This window comes from Erinaceus europaeus, chromosome 9 (assembly GCF_950295315.1).
Source record: "Erinaceus europaeus chromosome 9, mEriEur2.1, whole genome shotgun sequence".
Classification (NCBI taxonomy): domain Eukaryota; kingdom Metazoa; phylum Chordata; class Mammalia; order Eulipotyphla; family Erinaceidae; genus Erinaceus; species Erinaceus europaeus.
Window position 1 is genome coordinate 110,919,424 of NC_080170.1, and position 24,514 is coordinate 110,943,937.

General features: G+C 43.3%; 1 protein-coding gene across 5 annotated transcripts in view; it reads right to left on the minus strand.

Annotated features, from left to right (window-relative positions):
- ST6GAL1 (ST6 beta-galactoside alpha-2,6-sialyltransferase 1) overlaps window positions 1–24,514 on the minus strand; it is a 147,265-nt gene that overhangs the window by 29,293 nt on the left and 93,458 nt on the right. For 4 of the 5 annotated variants that reach the window (XM_060198535.1, XM_060198533.1, XM_060198532.1 and 1 more), the window contains exon 3: window positions 55–190. The gene's annotated coding sequence lies outside the window, so the exon portion shown is untranslated. Of the gene's footprint in view, window positions 1–54; window positions 191–3,019; window positions 3,041–24,514 lie in introns of those variants that run through there. The other variant, XM_060198536.1, reaches the window with a different exon arrangement.

Here is a 24,514-nt window from a genome sequence, read left to right on the forward strand (position 1 = left end):
TTAGGAATGTGTCCTTTTGCTGTTTCCCAACCCAGACCTTCAGGTTTTCCATACCTGTTTCTGGTTAATCCCCCTGAGGCTGCAGGCCCTCCAGGTCCTCAGGAAGCAGCACTATTCTCCATGAGCGGGATGTTTGCTTTATTGGGTCTGGAGGCCAAGGCTCATTTTTTCCTGGATGATCAACAAACATCTGCAAAGGGAGGGGGAAAAAAAAAAGTGATGTGGGCTGCTTCCCAGCAGGGGGTAGTGGCCAGGACAGGGTTAATCATTAACAAGCTGGAGAAGCTCCTTGGCAGTCTCCAGCCCTGCCAGTGGTCTAGGTTTGGGTTCCGTCCAGGAAGCTGCCAGGGGGCTCAGAAGATGGTAGGTAAGAGTCTGTCATAGGTGCATGACCAGCACACGATCCCAAAACAGAAAGATACCAGATACCAGGTAAGAAAGATAAAGCAGATACTAAGATCAATCTGGAATTCAAAGATTACTTAGTCACTGGGTTGAGATACATAAGTGACAGTTTAGAGAAGAAAGGCATAGGTTCCTAGTTCTAAACTCTATATATGGAGGGGATGGGGTGGGGGGTGGGGTGGGGAAACAGACCAGTGAGAGCTCAGCAGATAGGGTGCATGGCTTGCATTGTTCACAACCCAGGTTTGAACTAGGGAACTACAAGAGAGGAGCCATGGTACTGGATAAAGCTCTACTGATGTGATGTCTCTCCCTCTCTCTGAAGAGAAAAACAGCATTGAAGAGTGAAGTCATGCATGTACAAGGCCCTGACTCCCAAAACAAAAACTCCACAGAAAAGAAAAAGGGCCAAAGGCAGGGAATATACACACAGTCGTATATATGTGTATGGTATATACATGCTCTTCTGCCCAGACATTCATGACAGAAAAGTTCAATAGTTAACGCACTTTATTTTTATAAATTTGTATTTTCTATATTTGAAAATGTATATAAATTGCTCTTGGAGTTGGAAAAACATTACAAAAACAATCATTTTTAAAACACTAAAATAGAATTTTGTATCAGTTCAATCTTTCTGATGGTAGTAAAATAGCAAATGAAGAGTTTGATGGGGAATACAGAACTTTGGTGGTAGGTGCAGTGTGAATGACAACCAGTTAGCTTATGATCTTGTAAATCATTATGACAGCACTAGTTTAATATATATACATATACATATACATATACATATACATATACATATACATATACATATACATATACATATACATATACATATAGGCTTAGAAGACTGAGTTGCAGGAACATTTCAAGTTCTATGTAATACAACCAATACAATAAGAAAAATAATCATCAAAAAACATGGCAGGTTGGTGAGGGTAGATAGCATAATAGTTATGCAAAGAGACTCTCATGCCTGAGGCTCCAAAGTCCCATGTTCAATCCCCCATACCATCATAAGCCAGAGTTGATCAGTGCTCTGATAAAAAAAAAAGTAAAAGATACACAGCAAGTCAATACAACCAAAAGCTCTCCAACAAGCAGTCAACTTGAACAGACAAATTATAAAAATAGAAAATAGTATTATCAAGCAGAGTGACTGATGGCTCATTTATTTTCTAGAAATAAATGAGCAAGGAGCAACTGAAATATTAGGATACAAGTGTGGAATTTACATCCATCAGCAGTTTTTGAAATAAGAAGCAGGTTATAATGAGATCAGTTTAATTTAAGGGAGCAGTGAAAATTAATTTAGAAAAAGCAATCAAGTCACAGACTCAAGATCTCATTACTATTATTTTTTATCTCAATTCCCAGAAATAAGACTGGATGAGTAATTCAAAGGAAGCAAGGATTATATGTTTCAGTTTTCTCAAGTATAAAATGATTCTCTGTTTTACACACTTGTGGTGAGGACAGAGAGTTCTAGAAGTCTATAAAGTGATATGCAGAAGGAAAAAGAAAGCCTTCCATTTTGAAGTTATTTATAATGAAAACAAAATCTAAGGTTAACAACTAAACTTACAGCAATAAGGAAATAGTTAAACTAGGTATAATCACCTGAATGAATATATATATATATAATTGTATGTAAATTTATGTATCTATAGGGAAGAAGGTATTCAATATATTACATTTTTAGAAAGTAAAAACAAAACAAAATAATGTTTGCACACACATGGTTGTGAATAAAAGTTAAACATGCCCAAACATCTAGAAAGCATGTAAATGGCTGTTACCTGAAACAGTTCATGAATGAAGTATACGATGAAAGAAGAGTTCTCAATGGACAATTTGAATTCCTGTTATTATTCTCATTTTATGAGGCAAAACTAGGAGGAATAATACTGAAAATACACTTCACCCTTCTGTATCAACTTCACCCATAGTACTGGACTGGCATCAGAACCTCTTCAAAGCCTATTCCAGGAGATGAAACATTCCCCAAAACCAAGAGGAAATATAACGGCCACAAATTAAATGGCCATACCCCCTGAATGAGGAGGAGATTCTACTTTGAAGGCTTGGGAACCCTGTTGGGAAAATCCTGACATTTTTGTAATCAGGAGGCAGGCAGGCCCTGCGTGACTGACCTGCTCTATTCTCTGTTATACATGCACCGTACAGACAAGCTCTGGTTTCCAGAAAATGTCTCTAACAGCTAGCTCTCTTTCGGTGTCATGTAGGTCTCTTTGGTGGCATAACCGTCTGTGATTGTTTGCGCATTCATATTCTTGATCTCCTGCTGAAAATGTAGATAAACTCCATGATGTAGGAATCTTGTCCGCCTTCTTCACAGTTGCCACACATGCCTAAGTGAGCACCTGGCACACAACAGGTACTCCAGAATAGTTTGTTGAATGAATGAATAAATGAGAGGACAGCCCCGTCTTAAAGAATTGACATTTACAGCTGGGGAGACAGTATAATGATTACGCAAAAAAGACTTCCGTGTTTGAGCCTCCAAAGTCCCAGGTTCAGTCCCTACCACCACCACAAACCAGAACTGAGCAGTGCTCTGAAAAATAAAATTTTTTAAGTCTATGCTTACCTCAGGCAGCACAGAGGGAAAGCTGATTCTACTGGATACTCAAGAGAACGGCAGTGGCATTCAAGAGTGACCTCTCAATTCTCACCCCTAAAAGATGGTTCCTCCCCTGCCCCCAGCATATAAGCTGTTGCAGTGAGAGATTTCACTTTGGATAAATGCTCCCTCCCACGTCAGAGGAGTAGAGCAAGCACAGCTCCCTGTCCCCCACAGTGATCTACTCAGATGTGCAGCCTAAGATAAAAATCACTCCCTCCTCAAATATACATGTTCACTCTCTGACCTAGATTTCCCAAAAATCAGCCGGTTGAAACAAAGTGGTGCAACTGTTGTTCTAGAGTTATTTTCAGTGATGAGGGCTGCTGAGGAGATGAGGCAGCGGGAATCGGCAACCAGCAGCAGTAGCAGTCCTCAACTCTAGAGACAAGTTTGAGCAGTCATGATAACAGGCAATGGCTACCACTTATTTAGTAGTAACTATAGCTTTGGGAGCTAAGAGTAAATCTCTAAAATCAGGCTGATCTGAACAAGGGTGCTTTTCATTGTCCAATGACCTTGGGCAAGTTATTCAACTCCCTATAACTCACCTTCCTTAATCTGTACAAAGGGAGTAATAAGAGTCTGCCTCATAGCCTACAAATTTAAGTAGCCAAGATAATACAGAGATTTCAATAGTGTCTGTAGCTAAATATACACTTCACTACAATTGCTTCTCACCCCTTTACCCCCTTACTATGCAGAGACCACTGCCATCCCCATATCCGACAGAGAGAAACTAAGACAAAGAAAGTGGGAAAAAATTCTGCCCAGGGTGCTGGGTGGTGGCACAGCAGGTTAAATGTACATAGTAAGAAGCACAAGGACCCATGCAAGGATCCCAGTTTGAGCCACTAGCTCCCCACCAACAAGAGGAAAGCTTCACAAGCACTGAAGCAGATCTGTAGATGTCTTTCTCCCTCTGTATCTCCCCACCCCCTCAATTTCTCTGTCCTATGCAGCAAAGAAAAATGAAAAATAGCCACCAGGAGCAGCAAATTTATAGTGCAGGCCCCAAGCCCCAGCAATAACCCTAGAGAAAGAAAATAAAGTAAAAAAATTCTGCCCAGTGTAATTCAGTTGCAGTGCTCCAGTGTGCTCTTTTATGCCTTTAAAGTTCTGCATGCAAAAACCTTCTGCAAGAATACAATTTTCTGTCCTGTCACACAGCATGACACTCATCCATACCAACTCAGGTGGTACACCCTACAGCCCAAAGCCTTTTTGTCCCACTAACGTGGTGCCAAAAATGAACATAAAGGCTTTTCACATGCATCATACCACCACTGATCTGGATCCCCAGGTCAATTTGTCCATTCTTTATTTTGGTGAAGGGAGAGAGGGAGAGACACAAAGAGGTAAGGCACCTCAGCACCAATCCACTATCCATGAAGCCGACCCCTCCCTCATTGATCAACAGAACTCTGCTATCTCTGTTCTGATTCTCAGCCAACTCTTGAAATTTATGTCTTTGCAGATCTGTCCCAGTCAGACAGCTTCTTAAAATTTTATTTCTGGGGGCCAGGCGGTAGTGCAGCGGGTTAAGTGCACATGGCACAAAGCGCAAGGACTGGCATAAGGATCCCGGTTTGAGCCCCCACCTCCCCACCTGCAGGGGGGTTGCTTCATGAGTGGTGAAGCAGGGCTGCAGGGGTCTCTTTCCCTCCCCCTCGTCTTAACCTCCCCTCTCCATTTTTCTCTGTCCTAGCCAACAATAATAGTAACCACAACAACAATAAAACAACAAGGGCAACAAAAGGAAAAAAAATAGCCTCCAGGAGCAGTGGATTTGTGATGCAGGTACCAAGCCCCAGCAATAACCCTGAAGGCAAACGAACAAAAAAAAAGTCTGGGGGGCCGGGTGGTGGTACACCTGGTTAAACACACATAATACTATCTGCAAGGATCTGGGTTTGAACCCCTGGCTCCACACCTACAGCAGGGACGCCTCATAAGCGGTGAAGCAGGTTCTGCAGGTGTCTATTCGTCCTCCCTCCCTAATTCCCCTCCCCTCTCAATTTCTGTCCATCTTACCCAATAAAATGGAAGGGAAAGGAGGAGGAGGAGGAGGAGGAGGAGGAAGAGGGGGAGGGGGAAGGGGAGGGGAGGGGGAAGGGAGGAGAGGGAGGGGAGGAGAGGAGGAGGGGAGGGGGAAGGGAGAGAGGGAGGGGGAAGGGAGGAGGAGGGGGGAGGAGGGGGAGGGGAAGGGAGGAGAAGAAGGAGGAGGAGAAAGAGAAGAAGGAGGAGAAGGAGGAGGAGGAGAAGGAGGAGGAGGAGGAGGAGGAGGAGAAGGAGAAGGAGAAGGAGAAGGAGAAGGAGAAGGAGAAGGAGAAAAGGCAGCAGTTAAAGTGGATTTGTGGTGCAGGCACTTAGCCCTAGCAATAACCCTGGAGGCAAAAAGAAAAAAATAAAGTTAAGTCTGGTCCTTACATGTGGCCAAGGTCTGGATCAGAACTAGGAGCTGTTTATTTGTATCTGAGCAAATAGGACCTGCAGTTGCTCAGATCACAACTACTCACCCATCCACCTATTCCCTTCAATTGCTAGGCTCCCCTTTACAGCACAGTCATCACAGAACTTCATTTGCCTGCTGTATTAAACTGAGTGACAGGGAATTCACCACCTTCCCCAGGGAGCACATGTCTCTGTGAGTAGTTACATCTCTTAGAAAGGTCTGAAAATGAAAAGAAAGCAAATTCTCTGAAAAAAAAAAAAAAAAAAAAAAAAAAAGACCCTGTGGCATCAGCTCTGCTCTCTGGAACCACATAGACTCAGAACAAGAGCCACTAAAACTCACTAAGCTGATGCAAGGCCCAGGCCCGAGAACCTCACCTGCAGCAACTCAATTCAGGCCCGGACAGACGGACAGACTGCACTGCCTCCTCCACCCTTGTTGCAGTCAGCTCTACCCAAAATACTCCTCTTCATTCCTAAAATGCTTTAGCTTCTGGCTCACTCTAATTCTCACCAACATGATTTCTGTCCGTAAACACTTGGTGATATGAACATCCTTCACCTCCAAAATCATTCAAGTCCCCTAGCCCCTCAGCTCTGTAATTCCTTCTGTTCCAATGATGTGACTTCAGCCACTCACTCCCAAAGTCCTATCACTGATCTTGTCATGTCCTAAAAACCACGCACAAGTCACAATGTGGAAAGACCCAGTTTCGAGCCCCCATCCCCACCTGTAGGGGGAGAGCTTTGTGAGTGGTGAAGCAGGGCTGCAGGTATCTCTCTGCCTCTCTTCTTTTCTATCTTCCCCTCCCCTCTCAACTTCTGGCTGTCTATACCCAATAAAGATAATAAGAAAAAAATAGGAAGTCAGGCAGTAGCGCAGCGGATTAAGCGCAAGTGGCACAAAGCACAAGGAATCCTGGTTCGAGCCCCTGGCTCCCCACCTACATGGGAATCATTTCACAAGCAGTGAAGCAGGTCTACAGGTGTCTGTCTTTCTCTCCCCCTGTCTTCCCCTCTCTCCATTTCTCTCTGTCCTATTCAACAATGCCGACATCAATAATAATTACTACAACAATAAAACAAGGTCAACAAAAGGGAATAAATGAATAAATAAATATAAAAAAATTAAAAAAACACCCCTCCACAAACTTGAGTCAGGCATCCCTTCTATAATCACTACTCACATATTTGTAGCCAAATTCAACTCAGACCCAACTACTCTAAGAATCTTCTGTGGTTGACCCTATCAACTTCTCGCTGCCTCTCACTTCTTGCCTCGCAACATTTCCTACCCAACTGAAATCCCAGTTAATCACAATGGCCACTCTTCTCGTACAGGGATGGGTAAACACCAATGCTCGTTAAATACAACTCTCTTCGTTACTGCACATCTGCCAGCGTGTGGTCCAACACCGGAAGAGAAAAAGCACACAGCTGTACTTACTGATTTCACTTCAAGTTCATATTCATTCAGCACAAGTTGCTTCTTAATGCTTCCCACTGATCTCATATTACTTTTCCCATCTGCCCATCTGTCACTCTAGGAAGAAAACTATTTGACTTCCTACCCTTACGTCTCCCATCTTCACTCTCACTTAAGGAGTCTGTCATTACACTTGGTGGGGGGAAAAAAAAAGCTTCCAAAAGATCCATTTCCACATGCATGCCTTGCCGTAATATCACAGTTTCCCACCCAACCTGCAGTTCCTTGCAATGTGGGCTTTTGCTGCTACAGATGAACTGGGTATGTCCAACACCTGCAATATCCAACATTTGCTTACAAAACCTTAAACTCTTATCCACTTAGGACATTCATCCAGAAAAAAAAAAAACTTTTTTTTTTCCTTCTTCATGAGTAGGTGTCCCTTTGTCAAAGATCACTCTGTAATTAGATAATGAAATTTTTTGTGTAACTTTACCCCTTTTCTTTCTTGTCAAAACTGAAAGGGCCTCTCTAAGATTAAGGAAGGAGTAAGATACACTGGGTACAGCTTGGAGTTTGGAGAATGTGACAATGCCTCCTTGGGCTCAGCCACATTTGGCACATGGCTTTGATTGGATGGGAAGAGTAATGATGGGGACCTCATCTGCTTTGGCTGGATATCACTGATTAATAAAAAACTACCCAATGGATCGTCCTCAACCAGTTTTGCCTCTTTAACACACTAATAATCATGCTCAAGGGCTAGAGAGATAGCATCACGGTTTGGCAAAAGACCATAATGGCTGATGTTCTGAGGCCCCAGGTCTAGTCTCTATCCAATAAATAAAGATAATAAAGTTTTTTTTTAATATACTCTTTTGTAAAAATCATCTTTATTTATTGGATAGAGACAGGTAGAAATTGAGAGATAAGGGGGTGAGAGAGAGAGAGAGAGAGAGAGAGAGAGACCTGCAGCCCTGGTTTACCACTTGTGAAGCCTTCCCCCTGCAGGTGGGCACCGGGGGATCGAATCTGGATCCTTGTGCATTGTAACATGTGTGCTCAACCAGATGCGCCACCACCCGGCCCCCAATAATAAAGGTTTTTTAATCACTCTTGATTCCTTCCCTACTTTTTGTGCTTGTGATGTATGGCTTTTTATACTCCTTGTATATTCCTCTACTGTAAATACCCACCTCTCCCCCCATAATAGAAAGGATTATATATACAGACTTTATGTATCCTAATTCTATTCAGCACAGAATCAGGCTGGCTTTTATCTTTTTTAAAATTTGTTTTTTTTATTTATTTCTTTATTGGGGAATTAATGCTTTACATTCAACAGTAAATACAATAGTTTGTACATGCATAACATTCCCCAGTTTCCCATTTAACAATACAATCCCCACTATGTCATAAAATTTGTAATTAATTTATTTACTGGATAGGATAGAGAGAAATCGAGAGGGAAGGGGGAGATAGAGAGGGCGAGAGAAAGACACGTGCAGATCTGCTTCACCACTTGTGATGTGACCTCCGTGCAGGTGAGGAGCGGGAGCTCGAATTGAGCTTCATACTTGTGCTTCATACTTCATACCCGGTATGCCACTGCATTACCTCCCCCTTAGAATCAAACTTCCACTGCCTTTTTTCAAAGCTTTCTCTATAATCTAAGCCATTTACAATACTTCTGCCCTACAGAGCCAGGCTGTGACTCACCTGGTTGAGAGCACATGCTACAGTGCACACGGACCCAAGTTGGGATTGGGAGATACCTCACCATTGCCTGCATGCCTGTATGCCTGTGTGTGAAACCCTAGACCTGAGCCCCAGCTCCAATGAAGCACTCTAAAAAGGCACTAAGGAAACTCCACTGATAGGGCGGCAGTGCTGTAGTGCCTAATGCCTCTCATCCCCAGGACACAGCCCTTATCTCCACATACCAACACTTGGTGACCTCCACCTTGGTCTTCCTCCTCTTCAGCCCATCAGCAATAGTTCAAAAGGAAAGGGCCCTTCTCCCTCCAGCTTTCCAGTCTACACTCTCCTTTGCTCTTCTCCACTCACTTCACTGTTAACCGTGAGTCCTCAGTAATCTATAGGCTCTTAGTCTCCACCCCCAAACAACGAGGACCTGCAGGGGCTCCCTCCACTCCTCCCCTTTCAGCTGTGAGCACTTCTGTGGCCAGTCCCCCCCTCACCCCCAGCCTAAAAGTGACAGTCAGTATGTGCTTGCTGAAGAGCATGGAAATTAGTTTAGAGAGCGGGTACTGGGGGCTGGGTGGTGGCATACTCAGTTAAGCACACCTATCACCGTGTGCAAGGACCTAGGTTCGAGGCCCTGTTCCCCACCTGCAGGGAGGACACTTCACTATTGGTGAAGCAGGCCTGTAGATATCTATCTTTCTCTCTCCCTCTCTTATCTCCCCTTTCCTCTCAATTTCTCTGTCCTGTCAAGTAAAAATAAAGTAAAAAGAAAAAAACAAAAGGAAACAAAAAGTGGCCACCAGGAGTTGTGGATTCATAGTTATCTGGCACTGAGCCCCAGAGATAACCTCGGTGGCAATAAAAATTAAAATAAGAAAGTAGGTGCTGTCAGTGGGTTCCTATGAAATAGGTTTTTACTAACTTACAAAAAAGTACTGGGGGTTGGGCAGTGGCACAAGTGGGTTAAGCACACATGGCACAAAGCGCAAGGATCCCAGTTTAAGCCCCCGGCTCCCCACCTGCAAGGGAGTCCCCTCACAAACGGTGAAGCAGGTCTGCAGGTGTCTATCTTTCTCTCCCCATCTTCCTCTCCTCTCTCCATTTCTCTGTCCTATCCAGCAACGACATCAATAACAATAATAACCACCACAACAATAAAAACAAGGGCAACAAAAAAAGGGAAAACAAATATTAAAAAAAAGTTTTAAAAAAAGTACTATGGGGGTGGGAGGACAGAATAAAATACTGCACTCGCTACACAATCTACCCTTCCATCTATGATTTGGAGAGTGGAGGAAGCATTGCAGAGAACAATGATCCCTGAGTTTAAAATACATCAGAATCATTAGCACTACTTAATTTCAGCATTTTACTTCAATTACTCAGACCCAATTAGACTAACAGGTGGCTCAGAAATCTGCATTTAGCAAATATTGTAGGTGATTCTGATACAAGTGGTCCAAGGGTGATGGAGATAGCATAATGGTAATACAAAAAGGCTTTCATGCCTGAGTCTCTGAAGTCCCAGATTCAATCCACCACACCACCATAAGCTGAAGCTAAGTAGATCCCTGGTATAAACAAACACATCTTTAACTTCTCTCATGCAAGTGAATCACTGAATCAGCCATGCTGAGAAACAGCTGAGGGCACTATTACTCACTCTAAGTGAAATCTGCAGATAAGCCTGGAGACCCAGCTTGAAGAAAATAAAGATGTCCCCTAGTCAACTCTCATGGTCAATTTATATTCATTGTATTAAATTATAACTTTAAAAAAAGGACCAACATCTCGAATGCCCTTTTGCATTTCATTATGCTCACAGTTCACTTCTGTGTTGTACCCTCTAAATCATTGATGTATGAGAGGTGGAAGGAAGCCATGAGAGACTGACCAAGTGCCTGAGAAGCTGAGCTCCCAAGTGTTTGCCTGAGAGCAAGCACAGCTGCCAGGCTAGTGGTGGTGGGGGCACGTCCTGCCCAGATACTTAGACAAAGGTGAAGAAGCTTCCCTCCTGCTACTCAAACCTAGCCTGCACGAAGGGTTTCTTCACATAGAGATTGCCAGCTCTTTTCATGGCCAGGCAGTCACTGACAGAGATTATGTAGCCCTTAGAAACGCCTGAGGAGGGAGTCAGGCAGTGGCTCAGCAGGTTAAGTGCACGTGGCGCAAAGCACAAGGACCGGTGGAAGGATGCCAGTTCAAGCCCCTGGCTCCTCACCTGCAGAGGAGACGCTTCACAAGCAGTGAAGTAGGTCTGCAGGTGTCTGTCTTTCTCTCCCCCTCTCTGTCTTCCCCTCCTCTCTCCATTTCTCTCTGTCCTATCAAACAACAACATCAATAACAACAACAATGTTAAACAACAAGGGCAACAAAAAGGGAAAATAATAGCTTTAAAAAAAAAGAAAGTGGGAGTCGGGCTGTAGTGCAGTGGGCTAAGCACAGGTGGCGCAAAGCACAAGGACCAGCATAAGGATCCCGGTTCGAACCCCGGCTCCCCACCTGCAGGGGAGTCGCTTCACAGGCGGTGAAGCAGGTCTGCAGGTGTCTATCTTTCTCTCCTCCTCTCTGTCTTCCCCTCCCTCTCTCCATTTCTCTCTGTCCTATCCAACAACGACAACAACAATAATAACTACAACAATAAAACAACAAGGGCAACAAAAGGGAATAAATAAATAAAATATAAAAAAAAGAAAGAAAAGAAACGCCTCAAACATGAAGGATAGAACTTTGGGAGGAGAGGAGGGCCATTCCAGGCTACAGATAAGGTAGATGCCCATGGTCCCTGACCAGCCCCAGACATTTCAAGAGTAAGGACAGCTCCATATCCAAATTGATGGAGTCTGGACAAAGAGAAATCATTATCATCCTTAACCCTATGCCTTCAGGGTCTCAAATGTTTTAGAAACGTTTGCTTTCTTATTAACAGGCACCTGGCAAAAAGCTGCCAGTACACATGCCTGTGGCTGCACTCAGTATAGGGCCCAGTCCCCTGAATCAGCCCCAGCCCAGCGGTCAACTCCCCATCTTACCACATGCAAGACCACTCCACTCTACCAACCAGGACTGAGCTGAATAGGAAGGAGCAAGCAGGGCCTATAAGAAGGGCTGATTAGACAAGGTCCACCCCCTCTTTGTTCCACACCCAGATAACCCACACCTGGCAAAGAAATTCAGAGAAAAGAAAACAGGCCTCACCCCCTTCTTAGGAAGAGGAACTGTTCCACCTTCTTTTACTCTGCAAAAGAGAATTGTTGTTTTTAGAAGTTTTTACGCATACCAAAAGGTATAAAGAATAACACCACAAATCTCGATGTTTCCATAATCCAGCTTCAAGGATTATCAATAGTTTGCTAATCTTGCTTTATATACACTCCATCCCCACTGGTTTCCTAAAATGACTTAAAGCAAATGCCAGACTTCCTATCAGTTCCTTCAACCAGCCATCTCAACTAGGGTTCCATACAGAAATTAAGCCCTAGAATGGCTATGAGACAGGGAGAGAGAGAGAGAGAGAGAGAGAGAGAGAGAGAGAGAGAGAGAGAGAGGAGACACACTACTCGGCTGTTAAAAATGATGGAGTCAGCACCTTTGTCTTTCAGATGGAGCTTGAAGGAATTGTGTTAAGTGAAACAAGGCAAAATTATCTCGCTCATAGGTGGAACTCAGAAGGACAGAAAGGGAAAACACAAAGTAAACCATGAACTGGGTTTGATGTGTTGCACCAAAGCAAAGGACCCTGGGAAAAATGGGAAAGAGATGATTCTGGAGAGGGGGAGGGAGTCTTTCTTGGTGCACAGTGGTGGAGAGGGACTAAATTGGGAGTGAGAGTGTTTTGCAGACACCTATCAAAGGGAGGTGAGAGATTGTGCCCATGTATCAACAACTGTACTATAATCCATTAACTACCAAATAAAGAAAAAGGAGGAGGTGAAGGTGGCAGAGGAGGAAAGAAGGAAGGAAGGAAGGAAGGAAGGAAGGAAGGAAGGAAGGAAGATAGAAAGACCTAGTTCCTAAGGCATTTATTTACATAATGAATTTAATTACTTCCTTGGCATCCAGAATGGTACAAGTTGTGGACCATCTTTGAGAGCCTAGAACATATAGCCACAAATCAATTTTTATGGAGTGTAATCCTTTAGAATAACACACACACACACACACCATGTCCTGCCTGAGAATATAAAATATAATATATCTAATCTATTATCAATACTTCCAAAGTTTTACTAATTCTCTCAAAAACAGCCTTTTCTGCTAAATTACTTGAAAGAAGGCTGAAACAGGGCTGCCGCTTTGTTTGGATGATGTTTCAACTCTCTTTTAGTAGAAAACGGTTTCCCATCCCTTTATCTTTCTTTCCCATGGCATAAACTTGAAGAAACTGTGACGTGTGTCCTGTGGAATGTGTCAAGTTCTGAATCTGACTAATGACTTCCTTCATTTTCAAGTCTTTGCTCTGTTTCCTGTAAACCGAGTGTTAGATTTAAAGGCTAACTGAGATTCAGTGGTTTCAAATTCAATGACTCTCCCAACTTTTTGATTTATATATAAGAAGCTTTAAGTCTAGGGACTTTAAGTCCCTAGGTCTCTCGCCTAAGGGAGTTCAGGGTCAAGGAAATGAACAGGGAACTCTAAGCCCCTCTACTGTGCAGAAATCCAGAAACCTCATTAAGTGCAATATTCAGGCTGGATGAACTCATTCAGCAAACAAAATACTGTCTTCTGAAAGATATGGTAGTGTAGAAACCAGTCAGAAATCCCTACCCCCCAGAATTTGTTTTATAGTGAGGAAACATAAAGCAAAATAAATATGTTTTGATAGATAATATTTAAAAGGGGACAATTGAGATGCAGAAAATTCAAGCAGGGACAATGCAGGTCTGGAGCAGGGTGCTGAGCAAGAAGGCTTCGTGAATGAGGTCAACAGAGTTACCAGTTGGATCAGCGGAGGTCCTAGACTCAGGTGAGGACTGTAATTTTTCACTCTGAGTAAGACTTGGCTGACCAAAGTTTTGAAAGAGATCACTGAGGCTGCTGCATTGAGAATCAGCTGTTTTAGACAACAGACTGAGGAAGATTAAAGAAAAAGAAAAAAACAAACAAACTCTCCATGAGGCTATTATAACTATCCAAGAGAAAAAGGGCCATAGATCCATCTACTCTGCTCTTCCTGGCACATTTTATTTGTTGCTGTTTTTTTTTTTTTAACTTATATTTTCAGAATAGAAAAAGTGAGGCGGGGGGAGGGAGAGGGGAAATAGAAGAGGGAGAGAAGGAGGGGGGAGAGAGGGAGGGAGGGAGAGAGAGAGGATGACAGCAACACTGAAGCTTTCTTCAAAGTGGCAAGAGCTGGGATTGAACTTGGGTTGCACACATGGCAAAGCAGCACAGTATCCAGCTGAATTATCTAACTGGTCCCATGTTGCTCAAGTTAATCCTTAACATCACCCTGGGAGTGTGTCAACAATCTTCTTTCATAAACCAAGAAACTGAGGCTCAGAGAGTAATTCACAAAACAGTCAGGCTGGGGAATGAGCATCATTATTCCAACTTGCAAGTTGTGCATACCAATAGAGGTCCCTTTACTCTGACCTTTCAGGGAACTCTTGAGACTCTGCCTGCCTTGTAAGGTTAGCTATGGTGGCCAGTTACCACCTTGGACTTTTCTGTTGCCACCTCTTTACTCTGTGCCAATCCTCACCTCTTTAATGACTCAGTTTACAAACATCACCTTCATCTGATCCATAGGACCTGTCCCTAGACTTGAGGCTTTGATACTTAATGCCCCCAGAGGACCTCAGTGAAGCAGAATGCCTTTGAGAAGCAGGCCATGTACTTGCCCCTCAGAAATCACTTCAATGACCCTTTTCTCTAGAGTCCTGAATTCTTCATTTGTGCAACTACAGTCGTCACAAAGTCCACTAAGCCCTCCTGTTCCTGACTTCTCTTGCCAGGGCTACTGGATGTTCCAGCACAGATGTCTTTTGTCTGTCATATAGAATTATCTCTCAAAGGAACTGCCCAACCAGGGATTACATTTTCCAACAAGTGTAAATGCACAAACAAATGCTCTAGGTGGGACCATTTGAGTAATTACCAGTCAGGAAATATGAGCAGAAATAACGTGTCAATTCAGAGGTGATTAAGAAGTCTATCCAAGATACACAAAGAACTCATGCACTTCAACAACAAAATGCAAATAATCCCATTAAAAGAAGAAGACGAAAAAGAACAGAAGGGCTAAATAAGCACTTCTCCAGAAAAGAAATAAATGGCCAACAGAAACACGTAATATTTTCAGGGAAATGCAAATGAAAATCGCAAGATATCAATTTATAAAATGAGAAGAGCTTACATCAAAAAGACCAGAAGACACAAGTTGCTGAGGACATGGAGAGAAAGAAACCCTTGTATGCTGCTGGTGGGAATATAAAATGGCCTTCATTAAACAGCATGAAATTCTTCAGAATATTAAAAGCTAATCTACCACATCACAGAGAAACTCCAAGTCATGTTAATTACCAAGAGATTATAAAAACACTAATTCAAGGGGATGACTGGTGGCTCACCAAATAGGTCACATATCCTACTTACCATGCTCCAGGGTCCAGGTTCAAACCACCTGTCTCCAAGTCACCTGTCCCCACCTGCAGGGGGAACTTTACAAGTGGTATAGCAGTGCTACAGGTCTCTCCTTCTGTCTCTCCCTTCCTCTTTATCTCTCTGTTACTCACTCTCTATCAAAAAGAGAAAAAATGTAAAGATGGCTGCCAGGAATAATGAAGCTGTGTAGGTACCAAACCCTAGTTACAATTCCAGTAGCAAAAAAAACTAAATTAAAAAAAAATGGCTTGAGGGGCCACCCCATCACCTGGGGTCCTAGTCAGGAAGTCCTGGGATTCCCACACAGACGTGATGGACCTCGATCTCTAACAGATCCCTTTCACCACTGTCACTGGTCATCTCCATCAGGAACAACATAATGGCCCCTTTGTGGGCCCCTATAGGATCTTGCCCTCAATGTGGATCAATAATCATAGGGAATATTTCAGTCTCCAAAGGGAGATTGGACAACATACTCTACCCGAGGAAGATGAGTCCTGAAATTAGTGTAGCCTGGAATGTTATTAGCCATGACCACAGAATGTGAGTTCAGACCTACAGGGATACAAATGTTACATAGGCTCCTGTGCTGAATATGGGCCCCAGATCAAATCGATGGGGTTTACAGTCAACAATATTCATACACCTTTCCCATATTTGGGAGCTACTCTCTTTCCTGATCCAGCTAGTCCTTTTTCCAACTATGACACCATCTCCTCAGACAATAACTTGGGTCCACCTGCATATTATATGTCAGGCACAGGCAAAATCTAGTACAGTCATGGGCCCCTTGGAATATACATAAAATACACCTACTAGCTTTTTCCAAAACAGAGACCCCAAATGTTCATCAAAGCGATATTCTTGCTTTTAGGTTCATGACTAGTCAAGAATTTGTTCTCCTTTATGTCTTAACTCTTTTTCAGCCACCAGGTTCCAGATGTTAACATGATGCCAACCTGACTTCCCTAGGAAGATGACCTCGCCATGTGTCCTGGAGCCCCACCTTCCCAGATCCTGCCCCACTAGGGAAAGAGAAAGACAGACTGGGAGTATGGATTGATCTGTCAACACCCATGTTCAGTGGGGAAGCAATTACAGAAGCCAGACCTTCCACCTTCTGCACTTCATAATGATCCTGGGTCCATACTCCCAGAGGGATAGAGAATAGGGAAGCTATCAAGAGTGGGGATGGGATATGGAGTTCTGGTGGTGGGAATTGTGTAGAATTGTAACCCTCCTATCCTATAGACTTGTCAATATTTTTATTTTATAAATAAAAAAATTTTAAATAGCTTTGGAGAAATAAAATTGAATAAACATTAATTTGAATATATATATATGTTCATTGCAGCACTATTTTTAAAGATTTTATTTATTTATTTATTTATTTATTTAATGGGGGTTAAGGAAGAGAGAAGCCAGAGCACCATTCTGCTCCAGCATATGTGATGCCATGGATCTACCCCAGTGTCTCAAATATGCAAGTCCTGGGAGTCGGGCTATAGCACAGTGGATTAAGCGCAGGTAGCGCCAAGCGCAAGGACCAGAGTAAGGATTCCGGTTTGAGCCCCTGGCTCCCCACCTGTAGGGAAGTTGCTTCACAGGCGGTGAAGCAGGTCTGCAGGTATCTTTCTTTCCTCCTCTCTGTCTTCCCCTCCTCTCTCTATTTCCTTTCTGTCCTATCCAACAATGATATCAATAACCACAACAAAAATAACTACAACAACAAGGGCAACAAAAGGGAACAAATAAATAAATAAATATTCAAATACGCAAGTCGTAAGCCACCTCTCTAGCTGCTACAGACTAATTACAATGTGCCCAATGGTGACGGACTGGCTACAGAAGTTAAAGTGTGCACAGGCTCACGTGTGCACGCACATGCGCACGCGTGTGCGCTCGCACGAATACACACACACACACGCACCTACAAAAAAGAAAGGGATGAATCTTGCTATTTGCAATAATATGGATGCAATTGGAGGGGATTATGCTAAGACAGATAAACTGATAGAGCAGTAAAGTGAAAGCACAGAACAAAGACTAAAGCCAAACAAATCCTTAGCTTCAGGCTGCAGAGCAGAGACAACCTGAGGGGGTCAGGGTAGAAGCAAGTGGGCAATTCATCATGGTGGAGGGCTGTTAGGACTTTGGTGGTGGGTGAAGTGTGGTAGCATACACTGAAGGAGGTGTGGACTTGTACCAGTACAACATAAGCAGTGCTGGAAGCCAGTGGTGCTGCAGTAGTATTTTTTAAAGTTCATCTACAAAAATGTGAGCAGATACCAATTCAGTAAAAATTGACAAGACAGCAAAGGCTGCAGCATGTGAGGATAATGTCTTCTAGTGTGCATAAAATGGAAGGTGGAAGGAACAGTAAATAATTCAATTCATCTTGATTATTACTGAATGATTAAAACCCCCCAAAAAGCAACAATGGTAGATATTTTGCATTGTTGATCAATAAATATCAAAACCAAAAAAGGTGATTTTAGAAAAATCCCTATTGCTCTGGCTTATAGAGTACTCCCACACTTTCAAGTCTAGCTTCAAATATTTTACTATAAAAGACTTTTAATATAACTTCATATAGTATATACAGATGCTGATTTACACAGCAGAAAATTATACAGTGTTGCAATGCAGTTAAAAAAAAAATTTCAAGCTCCTGCAGTTTATGTGTTGGGAAAAGTTGTCCCTGGCTGATACTGAATAAGCTATCATAGAGGAACTGTTTCTATGACTTTCCAGATCCACCAGCAAACTCTCTTGGCATCACTGCCAACCTCTTGTTATAGCGAAACAGTGACTATCAATGCTTAAAGACCATACAAGCTTGTATGAGAAAAAACATGTTGATTACATTTTGATTCTTTATCTTTCTGTTGGGGGGGATCTGTAAGAGAGGATTTTTAAGGTTTCCAAAAGTTTATATCACATGGATCATTCCCCTTCAACTTTTTTTTTCCTGAGTCAGAGCTCTGCAGTGATAATACCTTTCCCTGTTTTTCCTCAGATGAGCTAATAATTCACTTTGATGAAGGGGGGGAGTGGAGCTTTTTTGTTTATTTGTTTGTTTTTAGTTTAGGTTGCTTTGGTGTCATTGATTCCTCATGCTTACGACAACACAGCTTTTCTACGTATGGTAGTACTTCCACGTGGCTTATTAAGGGCTTAAACCTGGGTCCTAAGCTTGGCAAAGTAGGTGCCCTCCCAGGTCTGCTATTTTACTAGCCTTTGAAATTACTTTTAGGGGAACATATCTGTCAGGGCAGCTTGAATTATTCTGGAAAAGTTCCTCAGTAAGGACTTTTTAAACATGTATTCCCATTAATCCAAGAAAATCTCCAAAACTCTCAGTTCTAAGCTTTTCGTCTTCTGTATCATTCTCTTCTCTTCCCAACATCTCACCAGCACAGTGAAACAACACAATCTCTCCTTAGTTTAGTCAGACAAGAATTCCTAAATTCATTCACAGCAGCTACCCATGGTATTCATTTCTTCTTGTTAAGATCTCCAGGTTTGAAAGATATCATCAGCCAAATTGAATAAATAATTTGATTTGTCCAGTGGAGAAATAATTACAGAAGCTATAGCTCCTGCCTTCTTCACCCCCCAAAATAATTTTGATCCAGAAAGAAGTGATAAGAAGAAGAGGATAAAAGGGCTCTGAACTCCAACTGCATAGGCCCCAGAGAAAGAGGAAAAAGAGAGGAACATTTGGGTGTTGTAATAGGGTTATGTGTACCCTAGAAAGGAAGAGAAGATGGGACCAAAAAAAAGTGGAGGGGGCAATTATATACAAAACATAGACAGATAGTTGTAGAAATAATAGTTAACCCATATCTGCAACCTTAGCAAAACTGCTGTAGTTTACATTGGAGGAATTGGGGATTCAGAACTCTGGTAGTGAGAATGGTGTGGAACTACACGTCTGCTGACATGTAATTTTGTAAATCAATATTAAATCATTAATAAATTTATTATAAAAAATGTTGAGTTGTCAGCACAAGGGCCGGCATAAGGATCCCGGTTCAAGCCCCCAGCTCCCCACCTGCAGGGTGTTTGCTTTCTCTCCCCCTCTCTGTTTTCCCCTCCTCTCTCCATTTCTCTCTGTCCTATCCAACAACAACAATATCAATAACAACAACAAGGGCAACAAAAGGGAATAAATAAAAAAAATGTGAGTTGTCATTAAATGAACAAAATTACCACTGCCAGTAAGATTATGAGTGACATAAAACTGTCACTGTCACCAAAAGTGACAGAGGTTCAGCATGAAGGAGCTTGATGACGCCCTTCCTCTGTACGGGTTTGCTCCCACCTGGCTTTGGGAAACACTGACAGTATCTGGAGACCCTGGGCAGGACATTCTGGCTTTTATGAACTGAAACTCACCCCATTGTAATCATATAACTTTTAGCCTCCTGAAAAAACAGGAAAGAAAGAAAAGACAGGTTCTACAGGTTAACTAAAATAACCCACCTCCATCTGCCACCCACCCCACCCCACCCCCAAGTAGGCAGAATTAAGCCATTCTAAACTTAACTAGAAGAATAAAGTTCCCTGGTGCTTAAAAATCAGGAGACTAGCCAGTCAAAGCAGAATCTTACTAAATGCCGGATCAAATACACACACACACACACACACACACACACACACACACACCTCCTGACCCATCCTCTCATAGAACTCAGCACAGCAAGTCTTCCACCAGAAATAACTGCCTTCCCTCCACCCAGCCTCCATCCCCACCCCCAGATAGAAAACTGGAGTTGGTGAGAACACAGGCTAACCAGGCTGTCCAGGATTCTCACGTGCACTAGAGGACTAAATAACAACAGCACCAGATGGAAAGAATTCTATTGAAAGACCACAGGATGAAATTTCCCCTAAAGTGTGGAGGGAGAGAAATTGGAGGAAGGTGGTCCCAAGGTACAAGCTTTCTGCTAGAAGACAAATATTATGTACTAGGATACATGATGACTACTGACTACTGACTGATATATAATGAAGTTGTTAAGAAAGCAAATGAATCCCAAAATCTACTATTATAATGAGAATTATTATGCCCTTCTTTTAAAAATGTCCTACTTAGTGCTAGGGAGACATCAGAATAGTTATGCAAAAGATTTTCTCTCGGTCCCAGGATCAATCTCAGCACCACCGTAAATCAGAGCTGAGCAGTACTCTGGATTCTTTCTTCATATCTTTCCTTCTGTATTTCTCACTCACTAAAAAAATAATAAATTAATAAATAAACAATTTGGTAATGTTCTACCTCTTTGATGAAGGAAAAAAAAAAAAACATAGCTTCACCATCTGTAGCTATGTTGCAGCTCCCATGTGGGGTCAGACAGAACCCAGAACCTCACGCACATGAGCTCTACCTAGGCTAAGCCGGCTTCTCAGCCCCGTCTTTCATGCTGTTCTGTCTAGATGAGACGATGGATGGACAGTCAATGAATCTATCATAGTGATCACTTAATAATATCTATGAAACCAGCCATCATGGTGTCTGTCTAAATTTTACAGGGATGTGTCGACTACTTCTTAATAAAACTGGAGGAAGAAAGAACTTTATCTTAGGTTCTAACAGCAAGAGTCTGATGACTCTTTCAATCATAGTTTAACTACATGAGACAAATGATATCTTTTTTTTTTTTTTTTTTGCCTCCAGGATTATCTCTGGAGCTTGGGCCGTCACTACAAATCCACTGCTCCTGTTCAAAATTTTCTCTCCCCCCCCCACTTCTATTTTATTCACTAGAACAGAGAGAAATTGAGAGTGGAGAGGGAGATAGAAAGGGGGAGAAAAAGATGGAAACCTGCCTGGCCACTTATGAAATGCTCCTGCTGCAAGTGGGGAGTCGAAAGCTTAGTACTATGTACGATTAATCGGAGGTGCCAACACCTGGCCCCCCTTCTCATACAGTCTCAATCTCAGTTTTCTCTAAGAACTACTGGGCTGGGAGATGCTACCAAAAGCTAGTTTGTCCTTTTCTTTCATCTATCTTGACTGCAAAAATTCAGAACCAGAGTTTCCTGGTGTTTCTTAAATGCCAGAGTCACAGATGTGCAGGTCTTTCCTTAAAGTCACCAAGGTGATGACTGTTCTTTCTCATCAGAGGCAAACTGACCTCTTTCTCGAATCAGCCAAGGTCAGATAGGCCACCATGTGAAAAGAACAGAGAAGAGAGTGTAGTCTGTGATGTGAGACACATCCCACCTCCGGTCCATCACCATAAAGGTCAGTGTGGGTGAAAGGAGACACTCAGTACAGTGCTTCTCTATCCTGCCTGAGCAGTGGATGTTAACACTGAACATATTTCAAGATGTAGATGCTCAGTGTTATCACTATAGCTTCTGATTTAATTAATCTGGACAAAAACACACAACAATGGAAGCCTTGAAGACTGTTCCAGTTCACAGAAGAGTGACCTTAGGCAGCATGAGAGACAAGTCTTTTCTTGGAGGTGAGAGGGCAGTGAATGCCAGCCCAGCCCCAGTTAACATGGTTCATGAATCAACACAAGGGCTCAAACATTTTAGTTCCTAATAAACAAGCTCCCACACAACATAGGAATCCCACAGTGTCGAAATAACCCAGAGTTGCTGAGAAGGTGACAGGGTCTAGCTTCAATCAGAATCTGGGCAACACTGTCATGAACTGCCACAAATGAGAGATTCATTTAACTCTCTTCTGCTAAGAAGCCAGGGGACTGACGCTTTCAGAAAGCGCTCATAGACTTCACTTCAAAAGAACCTTCCGGGGGTTGGGCAGTAGCACAGCAGGTTAAGTGCACATGGTGCTAAGCACAAGCACTGGACCAACATAAGGATCCCAGTTTGAGCCCTAGCTCCCCACCTGCGGGGGGGAGGGTCATTTTGCGAGTGGTTCTGAAGCAGATCTGCAGGTGTCTGTCTTTTTCTCCCCCTTATCTCCCCTCCTCTTGATTTCTCTCTGTCCTATCTAACAACAACAGCAATGACAAATAATAATAATGACAACAGCAAGGGTAACAACAGGGACAACAAAATGAGAAAAATGGCCTTCAGGAGCAGTGGATTCGTAGTGCAGGCACTGAGCCCCAGCAATAACCCTGGAGGCAAAAAAAAAAAAAAAAAACCCTTCCACCCTTCCCTCTTCCTGATGGGGTTTGCCTTTGGTCACCAGATGGCACAGACAGCAAGGTGGCCAAAGGCTCTACTCTCTCAGGCGATGATGGAGTGTGCACTCCATTCCCACTCTTGGTTTGTATTCCTTCTTTACTTGAAGGCAAAGGATGGTTTGCTGGGGTTTCTCACATATGTCTCCTCCCCAACCCTCAACCCCACCCTCCTACACACACACACAACACACACACACACACACACACAACACCACTTTATCTCAGCATTTAGTGAGTGTGTAACAGGACACATTCATGACTGGAAGGTTTATTATTTTTTAAGCAGCAGATCCATGGATCTCAGCACTTATTAGTTAATGTCAGCTCAAACATCGCCATTTCTCACCCTCTGCCTTTCACTGCAGGAAACCCAGGGCAGAGCGAGTATCAGCCCATCTCCCTAGTGGACGTTTCCCAGACTCACAGTGTGGAGTCCTCAACCATGTGGACTTCCAACACTTCTGGCCCAAGTGAATGCTCTCTCCTCCTCCTCCAGGGAACAGATATGGAAATCTTATTCTTCCAACCAGACCCATCTCCAAAGGGTGGGAGATCATTAAAACCCTATAGTTTTTGGTTGATCGCACATGTTGTAATGCTCAAGGACCAAGGTTCAAACTCCCAGTCCCCACCTGCAGGGGGGAAAGCGTCACGAGCGGTGAAGCAGCATTGTAGGTGTCTCTCTGTCTCCTTCCCTCTCTATCTCCTCATTCCCTCTCAATTTCTGGCTGTATCTATTCAATAAATAAATAAATAACAATAATAAAAACTAGAGGAAAAAAACTACAGTTTTCTCCTACCCAGTACTACCAGTCACAGGGCACAAAAGGGACACTTGGTGTTGAACTGGTACCTACTGCCAGGGCTTGGTTGGGGGGGGTGGGGTTTGGGGTGGGAAGTAGCTGCCGAAAAAAAAAAATGACAAAATGATTTTAGACTTAGCCTTAAGTGTCCACTAGGCGTATAGCCCTGTGTAGAGAGGGTGGAACAGGGTGCGAGCTACGTGACTGCTATCTGGGGGTTTCCTAAGTGCCAGCCACCATACTAAATCCGTACATGTGACAGTTCACTGGTCCTTACCACCAGCCTCCAAGGTTGGCACTGTCATTGTCATTTCCATCTCACAGACAAGGGGAAGTGAAGCTGAGTAGGGGAGGCACAGTGAGTCGCTGGTGGAAGGGGCTGATGACTACTGGGTACATAGTGGAGAGCAGATAAAAAGCTTTAGTGCAGGGGAGAGAGCTGACGAGTTAGTGGAGGTGGGGAGTTGGAGGTTGTTCAGCAGGAGAGGAGACAGACACACTGCAGTCTGCCATGCTCACAGTACCTCCTTCTCCACTCCCTAAAATTCTTGGACCCATAAACAGAGGCTAGCAGATGCCTGTGCCAGGCAGATTGGAAGCACCTGTTACGTCTTCAAAAAAAAAAAATCCTACAAGGCCAGTGATGACTGGAACTAGTTGACCAGCTGGGAAATTGAGGCTCAGAAAGGTTAGGGAATTCAACTCAACCACCCCACTATTAAGACCTAGAAGCAGGATCCCAACTCAAATCTGACCAGAGGCCCACAGGCCAAGAAATCCTAGGTGCAGTGCAGCCTCTGTGCTGCCCACATCTAAGACTCTGCCAAGGAAGACCCTCAGAGAAGACCCCATGCTGCCAGACTTCATGTGGACACAGCACTGGAAGCAGAAGGGTCTGGATGTGGACCCCACTTGCACTGCTCATCACTATGTGATTTCTGGCAAACGGGAGAACCCTCAGCTTGATCATCTGTCAAATGTGTGCAGAGCCCCCTGCTTCACAGAAACACATGAAAAGAGCCTAGCATATGGCAAGTGCTCAGTAAATGAAATGTGTACAAAAGCTGAGGAGGAAGACATTGGGGGTGTTGAGGGGTGGAGGTTGGGGTGTAGCCCTGACGGCTGAGAAAGTCTAACTGTAGAGGAAGGAGATGAAAATTCCAGGAGAGCCAGAAACGAGTGTTTACCTTTGATTAAGCATGGGGTCTTGCAGTTCTGATCAACAAAAACTGATTTATGCTGTTTTCAGTGTTAGCCTTTTCTAACACTGCTTCACAGCAAAGAAAGTAAG